Raw genomic sequence first — 15,616 nt, 5'->3', positions numbered from 1 at the left:
TGAATGACTTTAGAGTTGTAGGGCATGTCAGGACAGAGTCAGTATCTGGTGTCCTGAGACTGCCTAAGCAGAGACATTTCTCTTGGAATGTGACAAGCTGTCACTAGAAAGTGAACCGTTCTCCTTTATTGGTTTCTAAGAGTTTGGCCCTTTAGAGAGTTTCCTTATCTAATTGAGCTTTTGGTGACATATTTTATTCTCTCAACAACTTTCACAGGATGAAATATTATCTTAACTAGGTCAGCCAGACCTTCCATGAACTAACTCTTTCTTGCTGGATGCTTTTATCTTAGGGAATGACTGGAATCCTGAAACCTGATTCTGCTCTGCTGTGGAAAGAATGAGCACCTCGTATATACCATCATCACATCTTGAGCAGGGGGTTGCTAAAAATCATAGTTGTGTGCCATGTAAAAACTTGAGGCATGGTGAAGTAGAACCACCAGTTTTAGAGTATTTTGGAAAGACTGGTTCACTTGATTTCTGTACAAGTCTTCCTCACTTTCTTTAACCATAGGAACTGCATATTTTCAGATTTGAAAGATCTTTATATCAGCTTATATGATGAAGACTCACTGCCTGTTGGAAAATCCCTTCCCTCTTTCCTGAAGATATACTTAAGGGTCTCTCCCCCATTCTCTTTTCTTTTGGTATTTCTTTGTTCATTATTCTTTTCCCATGCCAGCCACCTTAAATTCCTTTAGAATTAATTCTTTATAGAATTAGAATTCTTTTCTGCATTATGACAATGGGAGTAGAAAACAGTGTTATTCAGTGGACCTTTATCCAGAGAACAGGCAAGAGAGGAGACAGACTGGGGAGCAGGGAGAAAGATATGGAAGAATCACAAGCATCTAGCTTCAACCTGGAAGAAAGGCAGGGTAACAGACCATGTAGGATAGTCTGGGAGACGAATCATAGTAGGGAAGAGGATGATGAGCTTAATACTGGATGTGTTGCATTGGGATTGTCAGGGGTAAACTGAAATAGAGACTCAAACAGCCTAGTATCAGAAGCTCAGGTTCACAAAGCAAAATTTGTGAGTGTGTTAGTTTCCTATGGCTGCTGTAAAAAAAACTATCAAAAACGTAGTGGCTTAAAACAATACACATTATCCTCTTATAGTTTTGGAGATCAGAAATCTCAAATGAGTCTCACTGAAATTAAATTGTCAGCTGGGCTGCATTTCTTTTGGAGCCTCCAGGGAAATAATTTGTCTCCTTGTCTTTTCTGGCTTCTCGATGTCACCTGAATTCCTTGGCTTGCAACCCCTTCCTCCATCTTCAAAGCGAGTAGTTGGGTGTCTTCAAATATTTCTGATTGTTACTCTCCTGCCTCCTTCTTTCACTTATAAGGATCTTTGTGATTACATTGGTCCCACCAGGAAAATCTACACACTTGCAAAGTCCCTTTTGCCATGTAAGACAACTTATTCTCAGGTTCCAGGGGTTAGGACATGCACTCCTTTGTGAGGGTGGGGGGCAGTATTCTGTCTACCACAGGAAGCATTTATGTAGAGGTAATAATTAAATTTACCTTTTTATTGTTTTCTATGCCCAAAAGAATGTGGGTAAAAAGAGAAGTCCAGAGTGCTAAAGAACAAGACTTTCTCATTTTGTTTTCCTATATCCTCTTCCTGTTTCTCTTTTCAGTATCAGAGTTAATTCTTGTCACCCACTGTATTTCCCTCCCCACTCTTTTAACTACTCTCCAGTGTCTTATCGACAAAGGCTTCAACTCTGGTGCTAAAAGAGAGTGATTTTATTTTATTTTTTTAAGTTAATTTTTACCTGTAGCCTTGCAAAGCACTAGCATTTTCTTTTAAATGCAAAGGGAGTCCTTATTTTTATTTTTCTAGTTTTGTGTTATCTTTAGTCATATCTGCTTAGGTTGAATTTCATACAATAACATTGAAGTTGCACTACTGCTAAGTCACTCACATATAGCTCATCCTTTTCCTCCACTTAAATAATGAGAAACGAATTATGTTTTCAATAGTAGGACTAAACTGCTGTGCTATTGACAAAGTCTTGATTGATTTGAAATATGAGAAAGCTGATGCCCTTCACTGAAATAATTGGTTTAGACCCTGGGGAGTTTACCTGAATTTAACTGTTGAAAATGCTTATTGAGTGCTGGCTTCCCGGTGGGTCCTGTGCTCGGTGCTGCCACACACTTGATCTAAGAGGCAGTGTGCTGTAGGCTGAGATACCACTTAACCTGTGGCAGCACGTGTGTGAGCTTTGGAGTCTGCATTCACTCATTTGACCATTGATTTTTTTCTTCAGTAAACATGGGAGTCCCTCTGATGTGCTAGGCATCATGTTAAACCTGGGGGAATAGAATATTGAATAGACCATAGTCCCTAGTAATCAAGATACTTACAGTCAGTGATGGGGGTGAGTGGAAGAGACCCATAAGGAAATAGGCAACCATATTATACCATGATAAGTGTTGTGACAGAGGGTGGTATACCTAGAGTATCATGGGTACAGATACAAGAAGAATCCAGTCCAGATGTGGGGTTCCAGGGAAGGCTTCCTATAGAAGGGAATATCTAAGTTAGTCCTCCAAGGCCAGTAAGAGTTATTCAAGCAAATACAGAGATATGGAGAGGGCATTATGATCCTTCCTGAGACAAGTGCTTTCAGGTGGAAAAGATGAGGCAAGATAGCAGGTTTGAAATTCTTACTCAACTATTCTGGATATCCTTAAGAAATTACTTAAGCTCTCCAAGATTGAGTTCCTTCACCTGTAAAATGAGCCTAATAATGTCTCAAGGAATTGTCAAGGACATGGTGGAGTTAGGATTTAAAATATTGTCTAAGGATAATGTGTTTCTTTTTTTCTTTAGTTTTTTTTTTGTCTTTATAAAACTTTTGTTATATAGTAATACACCAGTGATCCTTACTGTATTAGTCCGTTCTCATACTACTGTAGAGAACTGCCAGACACTGAATAATTTATAAAAGACAGAGACTTAACTGACTCACAGTTCGACATGGCTGGGAGGCCTCAGGAAACTTACAATCATGGCGGAAGGGGAAGCAAACACATCCTTCTTCACATGGTGGCAGGAAGGAGAATTGCCAAGCAAAGATGGAAAAACCCCTTATAAACTCATCAGATCTCATGAGACCTCACTCATTAACATGAGAACAGCAGTATGGGGGTAACTGCCCCCATGATTCAATTACCTCCCACTGGGTCCCTCCCACGACACATGGGGATTATGGGAACTACAATTCAAGATGAGATTTGGGTGGGGACACAGTCAAACCGTATCACTTATCACTTCACAAAAGAACTAAAACACAAAATAACAAAAATAAGATCCCAACCTGAATACATTCTAAACCTAGCATGAATCAGGGTTACCTGTTCTGATAGCATCAAAGTAATTTAGATTATTAAATAATTAATGATAATTTTATTTTGCCAATCACAGTTGAAGTACTCTTATCCTTAGTCCAATATTTATGTATATACACATATATATATACACACACATAAATATGTGTGTGTGCTGAACAAAGCCTTTCGATAAAGCCTTATTTATTTTTCAAGACGTTTTGACAAATCAGATGAACACACACCCATATGGATTAAAATAGACCAATCATAAGCCTGAAATATAGCATGTGTTTTCTTTGATTTTTGTAATGTATTTTCATAGGAAGTTTTCATTGGAAGTTTCCCTTCCAGGGAAACCCTGAGTTTATTAAACTGGAGTTTCTCTTTCTGTTGTTGGTAGCAGCTGGGGACAGTGGTCATGACTAAGAGGGAATGAGAAGCATTATTTTAAGTGAGGACAGTTTAATCATGCTGACTGATGAACACATCCTGTGATTTAGAACAATTTGTCCTTTCTATGCAAGTCTGCATCATCATCATTTGCCGTTGCTCTGTTATAAATATATTAAGGACATAAGGATGCTGGGAACTACTTATTTTGGGGGAGCAGTCTTATGAAAAGTATTTATTGTTTGGCATCATGAATTCATAGAAAATTGAAAAGTGGACATGGCAGAGTGAGTCATAGAGTGTCAATGACAAGATTAAGAATAAGAGCTTTAATGTCAGAGAGACCCTGCTTTAAATTCAGGCCACACTAGATAGGCCTGAAAAATTATCACTTCCTTCATGCCTCAGTTTTTTCATCTGTAAAATAGAGATATGAATAGTACTTTCCTCAAAGGGTACTTAAAGAAATTAAAATGAAATAATTCACTAGAAGTAATTACGTTTGATATAGTATTCCATGACAGATCAATGCTATTAGATATCATTGTCAAAGAACGTTTTTTGTTTTTAAGAGATGAACTCGTTTCATAATTGAATGGCCTTTCGAAAGTATAAGAGAAAGTAAAAAAAAAAAACCTATTAGGTATGTGGAAGTAATCTCTGTACTAAATGTAGAGTCAAGAGATAGGAGGGAATACATAATTCTAGAAATCTTTTCCAATGAGAACGTCAAAGGAAAGCAGTAGTATATGGGCCAGAGTGGGAAAGGACATGAAACCTGAAATCTCAGGTCTCAATTTTTGTAGGCTGGCTTCGTGCCATGCATGCATAGGTCCTGCATAAGTTGTTTGAATAATTATAAAGGTAATGAGATGTCAGTAAAATGAGTCAAGAAAGGTTCAAGTTAAAGTGATGTGATCTTGAAAGCAGGCCCCTGAAGATTTTTTAAATGGTTGCCTTCTGAATATGATTTTATTCTAATAAGCTAATTAAATCTAAAAGTGTAAAAATGAGCCCGAACATAGACTTATGTTTGACTCTTGTCTTATTTTTTAAAAATAAGTGCAGTACTTTCCATTCCTCCCCTTAAGGTATAATTCCCAGCTAGCACACTTCAGGATAGATCGGTCTGGCTACCTCCATTGGCACGGCGATTCTTCCCATTGCAGGTGTGAGCCCGATCTATACACCTCGGAATTAATGGAGCCTCGCTCCCTGTCACACAGGCAACTTGCCAAGTGGACTTCTTCTCTCCGTCTGCTCTGCAGAGGGCACTGCTGAATGCCTGTGAGTGGGCGTACTTAATTAAGTAGGGGTCCTTACTTTTAATAATGTTCTAGTTTTAATTCTGAAATATTCTTAATTCTAAGGACAAGTCCACTCTTAAAAGGACCTGGACTGCAGGCTAAAAATGGTTTATGGTGCATTTATTAGCCATTATTTAGGCTGAAAATAATCTGTTTTGTAAATGAAGAACTTGAACAATTACCCAGAGGTACTCTGAGCAAGTATCACATTGGGTCTGAACAGATTGCTGCTTTTTCTTTTTCTCCCCAGTGCTTCATATTACCTTCAAGCCTCTAAGAGTGTGCTTAACTATAAAAGAGGCAATATAAACACGAATCTATGCTACAATATGCTGCATGACCCAGATCAAAGGCACTCTGGCTTCCCCTGAATAAAGGCTTCGTGACAAGTCATTGCAAGAAATACTTCAGGGCTTTATAAGCCTAATTAGAATTTCATTAACTTAATCATAAATTACCCCTGGCTCAGGTCGGCTTGTTACCTTTTCCCTCTCAGTTCAGATTTTGACCCATGGGTTTCCTGTTTAATGTGGCAGCTGCTGAGATTCTATGTGAAGGATAAGCTTGAAATGCACGCAGTCAAGGGGCTATCTTTCTCAGTCTGTTTGAAGTGCACCTGGAAATTGTAGGCTTAGCAGGAAGAGAAAAAGCTCAAATGCCCACAGATACTGCAGCTTGAAGTGGTAAATGGACCACAGTCTAAGGGAACACGGAGCTATGCTGCCGCTGCACCAAGGCCGCTTTGGTCTTAGACAAATTCAGATCTCATTTAAAAAGACTTCATGTTCCTGATCTCAGTTTTAAGATTCACTTAGAATTTAAATCAGGCAACAGATAAAAATCAAAAGTTTGAAATGTCACACATAAACTTATCAGCTTACGGAAATGGAAGAATACTGAGGAAGCTACATCTGGACTGTTGTCCAATAGCTGTGAGAGTTATGTGCTGCTCAAAGGCATGAATCCTGTATCACTTAAGACAATCTGCTGGCTGCTATAAGTTTGACGGTTCGTGGCACATTGTAAATTCACCTGAATCTGATTTATGTGCGTGCAAACACTATAATGAGAAAAATTACTACAACTGTTAGTAGGAGATGCTATCTGAATGGGTGCCAAGATGTTGGCTGATCATTGGTGCAATGCCAAGCTTTTTTTTTCCTATATATGTATTCTTTCAAAGCACAAAATTGCTTTGCTTGAGGGGCAATTTATAAATGTCTATGGAGTGTTTTTTATTTAATGTAGATAGATCATTCTGCATTTTAAATTGTTCAGGGTTTTAATTGACAATATGTGTGGCATCTTACCTTGTTTGGTTTGATCTGGTTTTCTTTGCAGCCAAGGGCACTAGAGTTGACTGTCTCTGATAACAGTTATAAAAATGCCTTGTTACTTATCTATACATTGCCTTAAAAATACAATAGTATTTTTTTAAGTTGTTGGTTCAAGTAACTGAAACTCTTGAAAGATTTTTATTTCCTTTAGTGTTCATATCTTGATGACTTCAGTTGGAATTCTAATTGCACTTAATTTCTGCTTCTTCACCCATCTGGAACATATCATGGCCCTAGAGTTCTTAAACTATTTAATTTCTCTAGGTCTTGAAGGAAAAGCCCATTTACTTTTACAATTCTCTTATGAGGTTATGGGAATGGGTTCTTTGAAAATAAAGATTTTTCAAGCAAATCTTTAAACTTTTTTGAAAAAAAAAATACAGTTTATTCTAACTTTGGAAAACCTGAGGGAAATCTTGTTGAAATCTAGAGAACTCAAGCCAGGATGGTGAGAGCTACCTGGCCATCTCTGGAGTGTTTTCTTTTCAGAACCAAATAAGTGCTTGCTCAAGGTAGGGGAGTCTGTCACTTCCGGTCTCATGAGTCCTGAGAGTACTTCTTGTGATTATCTCAAACTAGCATTATAGTTCAGCATCAGGCCCTTTCTCTCTCTCGTGCAATATCACCCTGATAGATCCAGCTAAACCCAGAGGCCCGAAATGTTCCTCTGCTTCTAATGTAAGCATAGCTGGGAAGAAAGACAAACAACTGGGGCCTCAGACAAAGAAAAAGAATAATAAGGTAGCTGGCATTCCAAACCCATTTAATGTAATCAGGCCAGAACTGATCTTTCAATCTAACATTCAAACCCCAAATTTATACTGAGTGCATACTACATTCAAGATACTATATGAGGTATTGTATTGTCAGGAAAAATTCTGAGAGACTGAATGGGCCCAAAAAAGTGGGGGAGGGTTGGGTGGGAGAGGGAGAAAGAATTTTCTGTGTCTAGCATGACCTTCTGGAATATCTCTGATTTTCATTGTATTTCTGCTATTTTATGATGCTTTAAGTTGTAGAAAAAAACAGATAATAATGGAAATGTAAATTAATTGTGTCTGCTGGGAAGAAATTGATTATAGCTCAGTGAATAGACCTGTTAGGCATTTACTTGTAAATTTATTTCAGAATTCCTTAACTGATTTTATGGTTGGTACTTCAAATTATTGTCTGAATGGGTTATAACATCTTACTAGTCCCTTCACTCATTATTGTACTGAAATAAAATATTTGACATGTGTTCATTTTGCATTTGTATAAGGGTCATGATTATCCCTCTTTTAAACATTGTCAGGCAGTTCCAAGATGGCTGAATAGGAACAGCTCGAGGCTACAGCTCCCAGCGTGAGTGACACAGAAGATGGGTGATTTCTGCATTTCCAACTGAGGTACCGGGTTCATCTCACTGGGGTGTGTCAGACAGTGGGTGCAGGACAGTGGGTGCAGCCCACTGAGTGAGAGCCAAAGAAGGGCGAGGCATTGCCTCACCCGGGAAGTGCAAGGAGTAAGGGAATTCCCTTTCCTAGCCAAGGGAAACCATGACACACAACACCTGGAAAATTGGGTCACTCCTACCCTAATACTGCACTTTTCCAAGGGTCTTAGCAAACGGTACACCAAGAGATTATATCCCATGCCTGGCTCCCTCAAGGCCTCCCTCATTGCTAGCACAGCAGTCTGAGATCTAACTGCAAGGTGGCAGCGAGGTTGGGGGAGGGGTGCCCACCATTGCTGAGGCTTGAGTAGGTAAACAAAGTGGCTGGGAAGCTCGAACTGGGTGGAGCCCACTGCAGCTCAAGGAGGCCTACCTGCCTCTGTAGACTCCACCTCTGGGGTCAGGGCATAGCTAAACAAAAGGCAGCAGAAACCTCTGCAGATTTAAATGTCCCTGTCTGACAGTGTTGAAGAGAGTAGTGGTTCTCCCAGCATGGAGTTTGAGATCTGAGAATGGACAGACTGCCTCCTCAAATGGGTCCATGACCCCCAAGTAGCCTAACTGGGAGGCATTCCCCGTAGGGGCAGACTGACACCTCACAAGGCCGGGTACCCCTCTGAGACAAAGCTTCCAGAAGAACGATCAGGCAGCAACATTTGCTGTTCAGCAATATTCACTCTTCTACAACCCCCACTGCTGATACCCAGGCAAACAGAGTCCGGAGTGGACTTCCAGCAAACTCCAACAGACCTGCAGCTGAGGGTCCTGACTGTTAGAAGGAAAACTAAGAAACAGAAAGGACATCCACACCAAAACCCCATCTGTACATCACTATCATCAAAGACCAAAGGTAGATAAAACCATAAAGATGTGGATAAAACAGAGCAGAAAAGCTGAAAATTCTAAAAAGCAGAGCGCCTCTCTCCCTCTAAAGGAACGCAGCTCCTCACCAGCAATGGAACAAAGCTGGATGGAGAATGATTTTGATGAGTTGAGAGAAGAAGGCTTCAGATGATCAGACTTCTCTGAGCTAAAGGAGGACGTTTGAACCCATTGCAGAGAAGCTAAAAACCTTGAAAAAAGATTGGACGAATGGCTAACTAGAATAACCAGTGTAGAGAAGTCCTTAAATGACCCGATAGAGCTGAAAACCATGGCACGAGAACTACGTGACAAATGCAGAAGCTTCAGTAACTGATTCAATCAACTGGAAGAAAGGGTATCAGTGATTGAAGATCAAATGAATGAAATGAAGCGAGAAGAGAGGTTTAGAGAAAAAAGAGTGAAAAGAAACAAACAGAGCCCCCAAGAAATATGGGACATGTGAAAAGACCAAATCTATGTCTGATTGGTGTACCTGAAAGTGATAGGGAGAATGGAACCAAGTTGGAAAACACTCTGCAGGATATTATCCAGGAGAACTTCCCCAACCTAGCAAGGCAGGCCAACATTCAAATTCAGGAAATACAGAGAATGCCACAAAGATACTCCTTGAGAAGAGCAACTCCAAGACACATAATTGTCAGATTCACCAAAGTTGAAATGAAGGAAAAAATGTTAAGGGAAGCCAGAGAGAAAGGTCGGGTTACCCACAAAGGGAAGCCCGTCAGACTAACAGCGGATCTCTTGGCAGAAACTCTACAAGCCAGAAGAGAGTGAGGGCCAATATTCAACATTCTTAAGGAAAAGAATTTTCAACCCAGAATTTCATATCCAGCCAAACTAAGTTTTATAAGTGAAGGAGAAATAAAATCCTTTACAGACAAGCAAATGCTGAGAGATTTTGTCACCACCCGGTCTGCCTTACAAAACCTCCTGAAGGAAGCACTAAATGTGGAAAGGAACAACCGGTACCAGCCACTGCAAAAACATGCCAAATTGTAAAGACCATTGGTACTAGGAAGAAACTGCATCAACTAACAAGCAAAATAACCAGCTGACGTCATAATGACAGGATCAAATTCACACATAACAATATTAACCTTAAATGTAAATGGGCTAAATGCTCCAATTAAAAGACACCGACTGGCAAATTGGATAAAGAGTCAAGACCCATCAGTGTGCTGTATTCAGGAGACCCATCTCATGTGCAGAGACACACATAGGCTCAAAATAAAGGGATGGAGGAAGATCTACCAAGCAAATGGAAAACAGAAAAAGGCAGGGGTTGCAATACTAGTCTCTGACAAAACATACTTTAAACCAGCAAAGATCAAAAGAGACAAAGTAGGCCATTACATAATGGTAAAGGGATCAATTCAACAAGAAGAGTTAACTATCCTAAATATATATGCACCCAATACAGGAACACCCAGATTCATAAAGCAAGTTCTTAGAGACTCACAAAGAGATTTAGACTGCCACACAATAATAGTGGGAGACTTTAACACCCTACTGTCAACATTAGACAGATCAACGAGACAGAAAGTTAACAAGGATAACAGGAATTGAACTCAGCTCTGCACCAAAGCAGACCTAATAGACATCTACAGAACTCTCCACCCCAAATCAACAGAATATACATTCTTCTCAGCACCATATCACACTTATTCTAAAATCAACCACATAGTTGGAAGTAAGGCACTCCTCAGCAAATGTAACAGAACAGAAATTATAACAAACTGTCTCTCAGACCACAGTGCAGTCAAACTAGAACTCAGGACTAAGAAACTCACTCAAAACCACTCAACTATATGGAAACTGAACAATCTGCTCCTGAGTAACTACTGGGTACATAATGAAATGAAGGCAGAAATAAAGATGTTCTTTGAAACCAATGAGAACAAAGATACAACATACCAGAATCTCTGGAACACATTTAAAGCAGTGTGTAGAAGGAAATCTATAGCACTAAATGCCCACAAGAGAAAGCAGGAAAGATCTAAAATTGACACCCTAACATCACAATTAAGAGAACTGGAGAAGCAAGAGCGAACACATTGAAAAGCTAGCAGAAGGCAAGAAATAACTAAGATCAGAGCAGAACTGAAGGAGATAGAGACACAAAAAAACCTTCAAAAAAGCAATGAATCCAGGAGCTGGTTTTTTGAAAAGATCAACAAAATTGATAGACCGCTAGCAAGACTAATAAAGAAGAAAAGAGAGAAGAATCAAATAGATGCAATAAAAAATGATAAAGGGGATATCACCACCGACCCCACAGAAATACAAACTACCATCAGAGAATACTATAAACACTTCTATGCAAATAAAATAGAAAACCTAGAAGAAATGGATAATTTCCTGGACACTTACACTCTCCCAAGACTAAACCAGGAAGAAGTTGAATCCCTGAATAGACCAACAACAGGCTCTGAAATTGACGCAATAATTAATAGCCTACCAACCAAAAAAAGTCCAGGACCAGATGGATTCATAGCCGAATTCTACCAGAGGTACAAGGAGGAGTTGGTACCATTCCTTCTGAAACTATTCCAATTAATAGAAAAAGAGAGAATCTTCCCTAACTCATTTTACGAGGCCAACATCATCCTGATACCAAAGCCTGGCAGAGATACAACAAAAAAAGAGAATTCGAGACCAATATCCCTGATGAACATCGATGCAAAAATCCTCAATAAAATACTGGCAAACTGAATCCAGCAGCACATCAAAAAGCTTATCCACCATGATCAAGTGGGCTTCATCCCTGGGATGCAAGGCTGGTTCAACATATGCAAATCAGTAAATGTAATCCAGCATATAAACAGAACCAAAGACAAAAACCACATGATTATCTCAATAGATGCAGAAAAGGCCTTTGACAAAATTCAACAGCCCTTTATGCTAAAAACTCTCAATAAATTTGGTATTGATGGAACATATCTCAAAATAATAAGAGCTGTTCATGACAAACCCACAGCCAATATCATACTGAATGGGCCAAAACTGGAAGCATTCCCCTTAAAAACTGGCACAAGACAGGGATGCCCTCTCTCACCACTCCTATTCAACATAGTGTTGGAAGTTCTGGCCAGTGCAATCAGGCAGGAGAAAGAAATAAAGGGTGTTCAATTTGGAAAAGAGGAAGCCAAATTGCCCCTGTTTTCAGATGACATGATTGTTTATTTAGAAAACTCCTTTGTCTAGGTGTTTATTTAGAAAACCCCAAAATCTCCTTAAGCTGCTAAGCAACTGGAACAAAGTCTCAGGATACAAAATCAATGTTCAAAAATCACAAGCATTCTTGTACACCAATAACATGTGGCATATATACACCATGGAATACTATGCAGCCATAAAAAAGGATGAGTTTGTGTCCTTTGTAGGGACATGGATGCAGCTGGAAACCGTCATTCTCAGCAAACTATCGCAAGAATAGAAAACCAAACACTGCATGTTCTTGCTCATAGGTGGGAATTGAACAATGAGAACACTTGGACACAGGAAGGGGAACATCACACACCAGGTCCTGTTGTGGGGTGCCGGGAGTGGGGAGGGATAGCATCAGGAGATATACCTAATGTAAATAACCAGTTAATGGGTGCAGCACACCAACATGGCACATGTATACATATGTAACAAACCTGCATGTTGTGCACATGTACCTTAGAACTTAAAGCATAATAAAAAATAAAAAATAAACGTTGTCTTTGACAACTAAAAAAATGACTCATACTTGCTCTTAAATTATTTCATTTTTAATTGGGAAAATAAGACATATAACTACAAACAGATACACAATTCTGAGCTCTCTCAGTCAATGAGGTTGGTGTTACTATATTTTTTCAGAGGGAGGGGAGATAATCCTAATCAATAACTATTGTACTTACTATCCTTTTATTTCCTTTAACTAGTTGATTACTATTTGAAAGCAAGAAAATTCATGTGAAAAGATAAAAGAATAAAATTATAGGCTACTATAGCCCAGAGAATGTTTTAAAAACACATTTTTGTCAAGATTTTTTTTATTATCAAAATAATAATACTATTTGGGAAATACTAAATCTTAGAAAATAATAAAATTTGGAAACCATGGAAAAGTAGAGGAAATAAAAACAATAATCCACAGTTTTAGTAAACAATGCGACCAATGTGGTATATTTTAATCTAGATTTTCTATGCTTAGTTTTGTTGTTACTTGTTTTTGTTTCAGCTCAGTTTGGTTGGTTGGTTTGTTTCTCTTGCACAGCACATGTAGGCTGAATAATCCCCCTCCCCCTGCTTAGATATCCACATCCTAATCCCTAATCCATGGAATTTGTGAATATATGCAATTATATGGCAAAGTAAATTAAGGCTGCAGATGAAATAAAGGTTGCTAATTAGCAACCTCCTGGATTATTCAGGTGGGCCCAATGTAGTCATAAGAAAATGTGGCACATACGCACCATGGAATACTCTGCAACCATAAAAAAGGATGGGTTCACGTCCTTTGCAGGGACATGGATGAAGCTGGAAACCATTATTCTCAGCAAACTATCACAAGGACGGAAAACAAAACACCACATGTTCTCATTCATAAGTGGGAATTGAACTATGAGATCACTTGGACACAGAGCAGGGAACATCACACACCAGGGCCTGTTGGGGAGTGGGGGCTGGGAGAGGGATAGCATTAGGAGAAATACCTAATGTAAATGATGAGTTGATGGGTGCAACAAACCAACATGGCACATGTATACCTATATATCCAACCTGCACGTTGTGCACATGTACCCTAGAACTTAAAGTATAATTTTTTTAAAAAAAGTGAAAGAGAGAGGCAGAAAAGGGAGGACCAGACAGATGGCAGTACAAGAAGGACTCCATCTGTTGCCAAGGAATGTAGACAGCTTCTAAAAGCTAGAAGAAGCAACGAATTTGGGTTTTTCCCTAGAGCATGCAAGAGGAATGTAGTTTTGCTACATCTTGATTTTAGCTCACTGAGATGCATTTCAGACTTCTGACCTCCAGAACTGTGAAATAATAGTTCATATTGTTTATGTTTATTGTGGCACTATTCACAATAGCAAAGACTTGGAATCAACCCAAATGTCCATCAGTGACAGACTGGATTAAGAAAATGTGGCACATATACACCATGGAATACTATGCAGCCATAAAAAAGGATGAGTTTGTGTCCTTTGTAGGGACATGGATGCAGCTGGAAACCATCATTCTCAGCAAACTATCGCAAGAACAGAAAACCAAACACCACATGTTCTCACTCATAGGTGGGAACTGAACAATGAGATCACCTGGACTCGGGAAGGGGAACATCACACACCGGGGCCTATCATGGGGAGGGGGGAGGGGGGAGGGATTGCATTGGGAATTATACCTGATGTAAATGACGAGTTGATGGGTGCTGATGAGTTGATGGGTGCAGCACACCAACATGGCACAAGTATATATATGTAACAAACCTGCACGTTATGCACATGTACCCTAGAACTTAAAGTATAATTAAAAAAAAAAAAAGTTCATATTGTTTAAGCTTCTGAGTTTGTGGTAGTTTTTTTACAGCAGCAGTAGGAAACTAATGCAGTGCACGTATGTAGATTTTTTAATCTATAAAATTATGTGTACCTATGTGTTATTTAAAACATTTTTCAAACATAATTTGTAATCATACCTATCATTTACTTAATTATTCTTTTATTATTTCTATTATTAAAATGATACTCCAATTAGTATCTTTGGGCATAAAGCTTTTTCTATATTTTACATTATTTTCCTAGGATGGAATTACTGTGTCAAAAGGTAGAAGTATGTTTAGATAAAAAGGATTGTGAAGAAGAGGCAGATTAAAGGTCATAGGATTCATATTTCTGACCCATGAAGGATGTATTTTCAACTTTTATCAAACTCATTCAAAGGAACTGAGTAAATAATCCTTCCTGCTGCTTTTTCTACCTCCCTCAGTTGTCTAGTGTGTTACAACCCAAAAAGAAGATGAGGCAAATTCCAGAGATCTGGAATGATCTGGGTGAACATCCTGTAGACTCAGGTACAGCAAGCTGCAGAGTGGTGTCATTAATCTTAGAAATAAGTTAACTGGCTAAGGTCCAGAATTTAGCAGAGCACAATGAAGAAAAAAACAGTTCCTTCAAATAGATTAAGAGTGACAGTTTTATGCAATCAGGATTCATACATGACAGTGACCATCTTGGGATGGGGCCTCGGAGGCCAGTGAGTACAACCTTCAGAATGCAAGAAGGTATCTTGAGGATAAACAAGAGATGTTTTATTTGGTACCATGGTTCAAGCGTTTGCTAATTTCTTACAAAGAATAATTTAAGCTAAATGTTAGAACCAACTATATGATTTTAAGTATGTTATTATAATCAGCTGCAGTGTAACCCACCTGTAATCATTACTCTATAGGGCAGGCTCAGTGATTCCCAATAAATTATTTCATTGTCTTCCAAGGGTTATAATAATGAACCTCTATAGGTATTTTTATAGCTAGAATCTGACAGTGTTGACACACTTGACAACTGCAGTCATAATGCCTGTATCTGGAGCATGCAAACCAGGTAAATAATGCCTTCTGCCTCTTTCTTCTCCCATGTTCATATTAAATATTGCCTTTGTCTGGGTGTGCTACACAACCCCCTATCACATCTTAAGCTTTGTACTTTCAGAGGCTAATTCTTGAACACAGATAAAATGATGCAATCAGTTTGGGGGGAAAAAAGTGAAGCACTGGGTCAATTAGCTCTTTTCTGGATTCCCTAGATAACTAGTAGAAGGGAGGTTTTGAACTTTTAAGCCAAACAGTGAAATGAAGAAGCCCTGATTTTTAGATATGAAGGAAAAAAGTAAAACTGGGGAATAGAAATGAACTCAAAGGTCCAAGCATAGTGTTA

General features: G+C 38.9%; 1 long non-coding RNA gene across 1 annotated transcript in view; it reads left to right on the top strand.

Moving 5' to 3' along the window:
• Window positions 1-807: 807 nt before the first annotated feature.
• Window positions 808-15,616, top strand: part of LOC126932602 (uncharacterized) — a 39,290-nt gene continuing 24,481 nt past the window's right edge. The window contains exons 1-2 of the long non-coding RNA XR_007718244.1: window positions 808-881; window positions 7,683-7,776. This is a non-coding gene — a long non-coding RNA (uncharacterized LOC126932602). The remainder of the gene's footprint in view (window positions 882-7,682; window positions 7,777-15,616) is intronic.

Source organism: Macaca thibetana, chromosome 12 (assembly GCF_024542745.1).
Source record: "Macaca thibetana thibetana isolate TM-01 chromosome 12, ASM2454274v1, whole genome shotgun sequence".
NCBI classification, from domain to species: Eukaryota; Metazoa; Chordata; class Mammalia; order Primates; family Cercopithecidae; genus Macaca; species Macaca thibetana.
The sequence above is the reverse complement of the archived record's forward strand: the minus strand, read 5'-3'. Positions and strand labels throughout refer to the sequence as shown.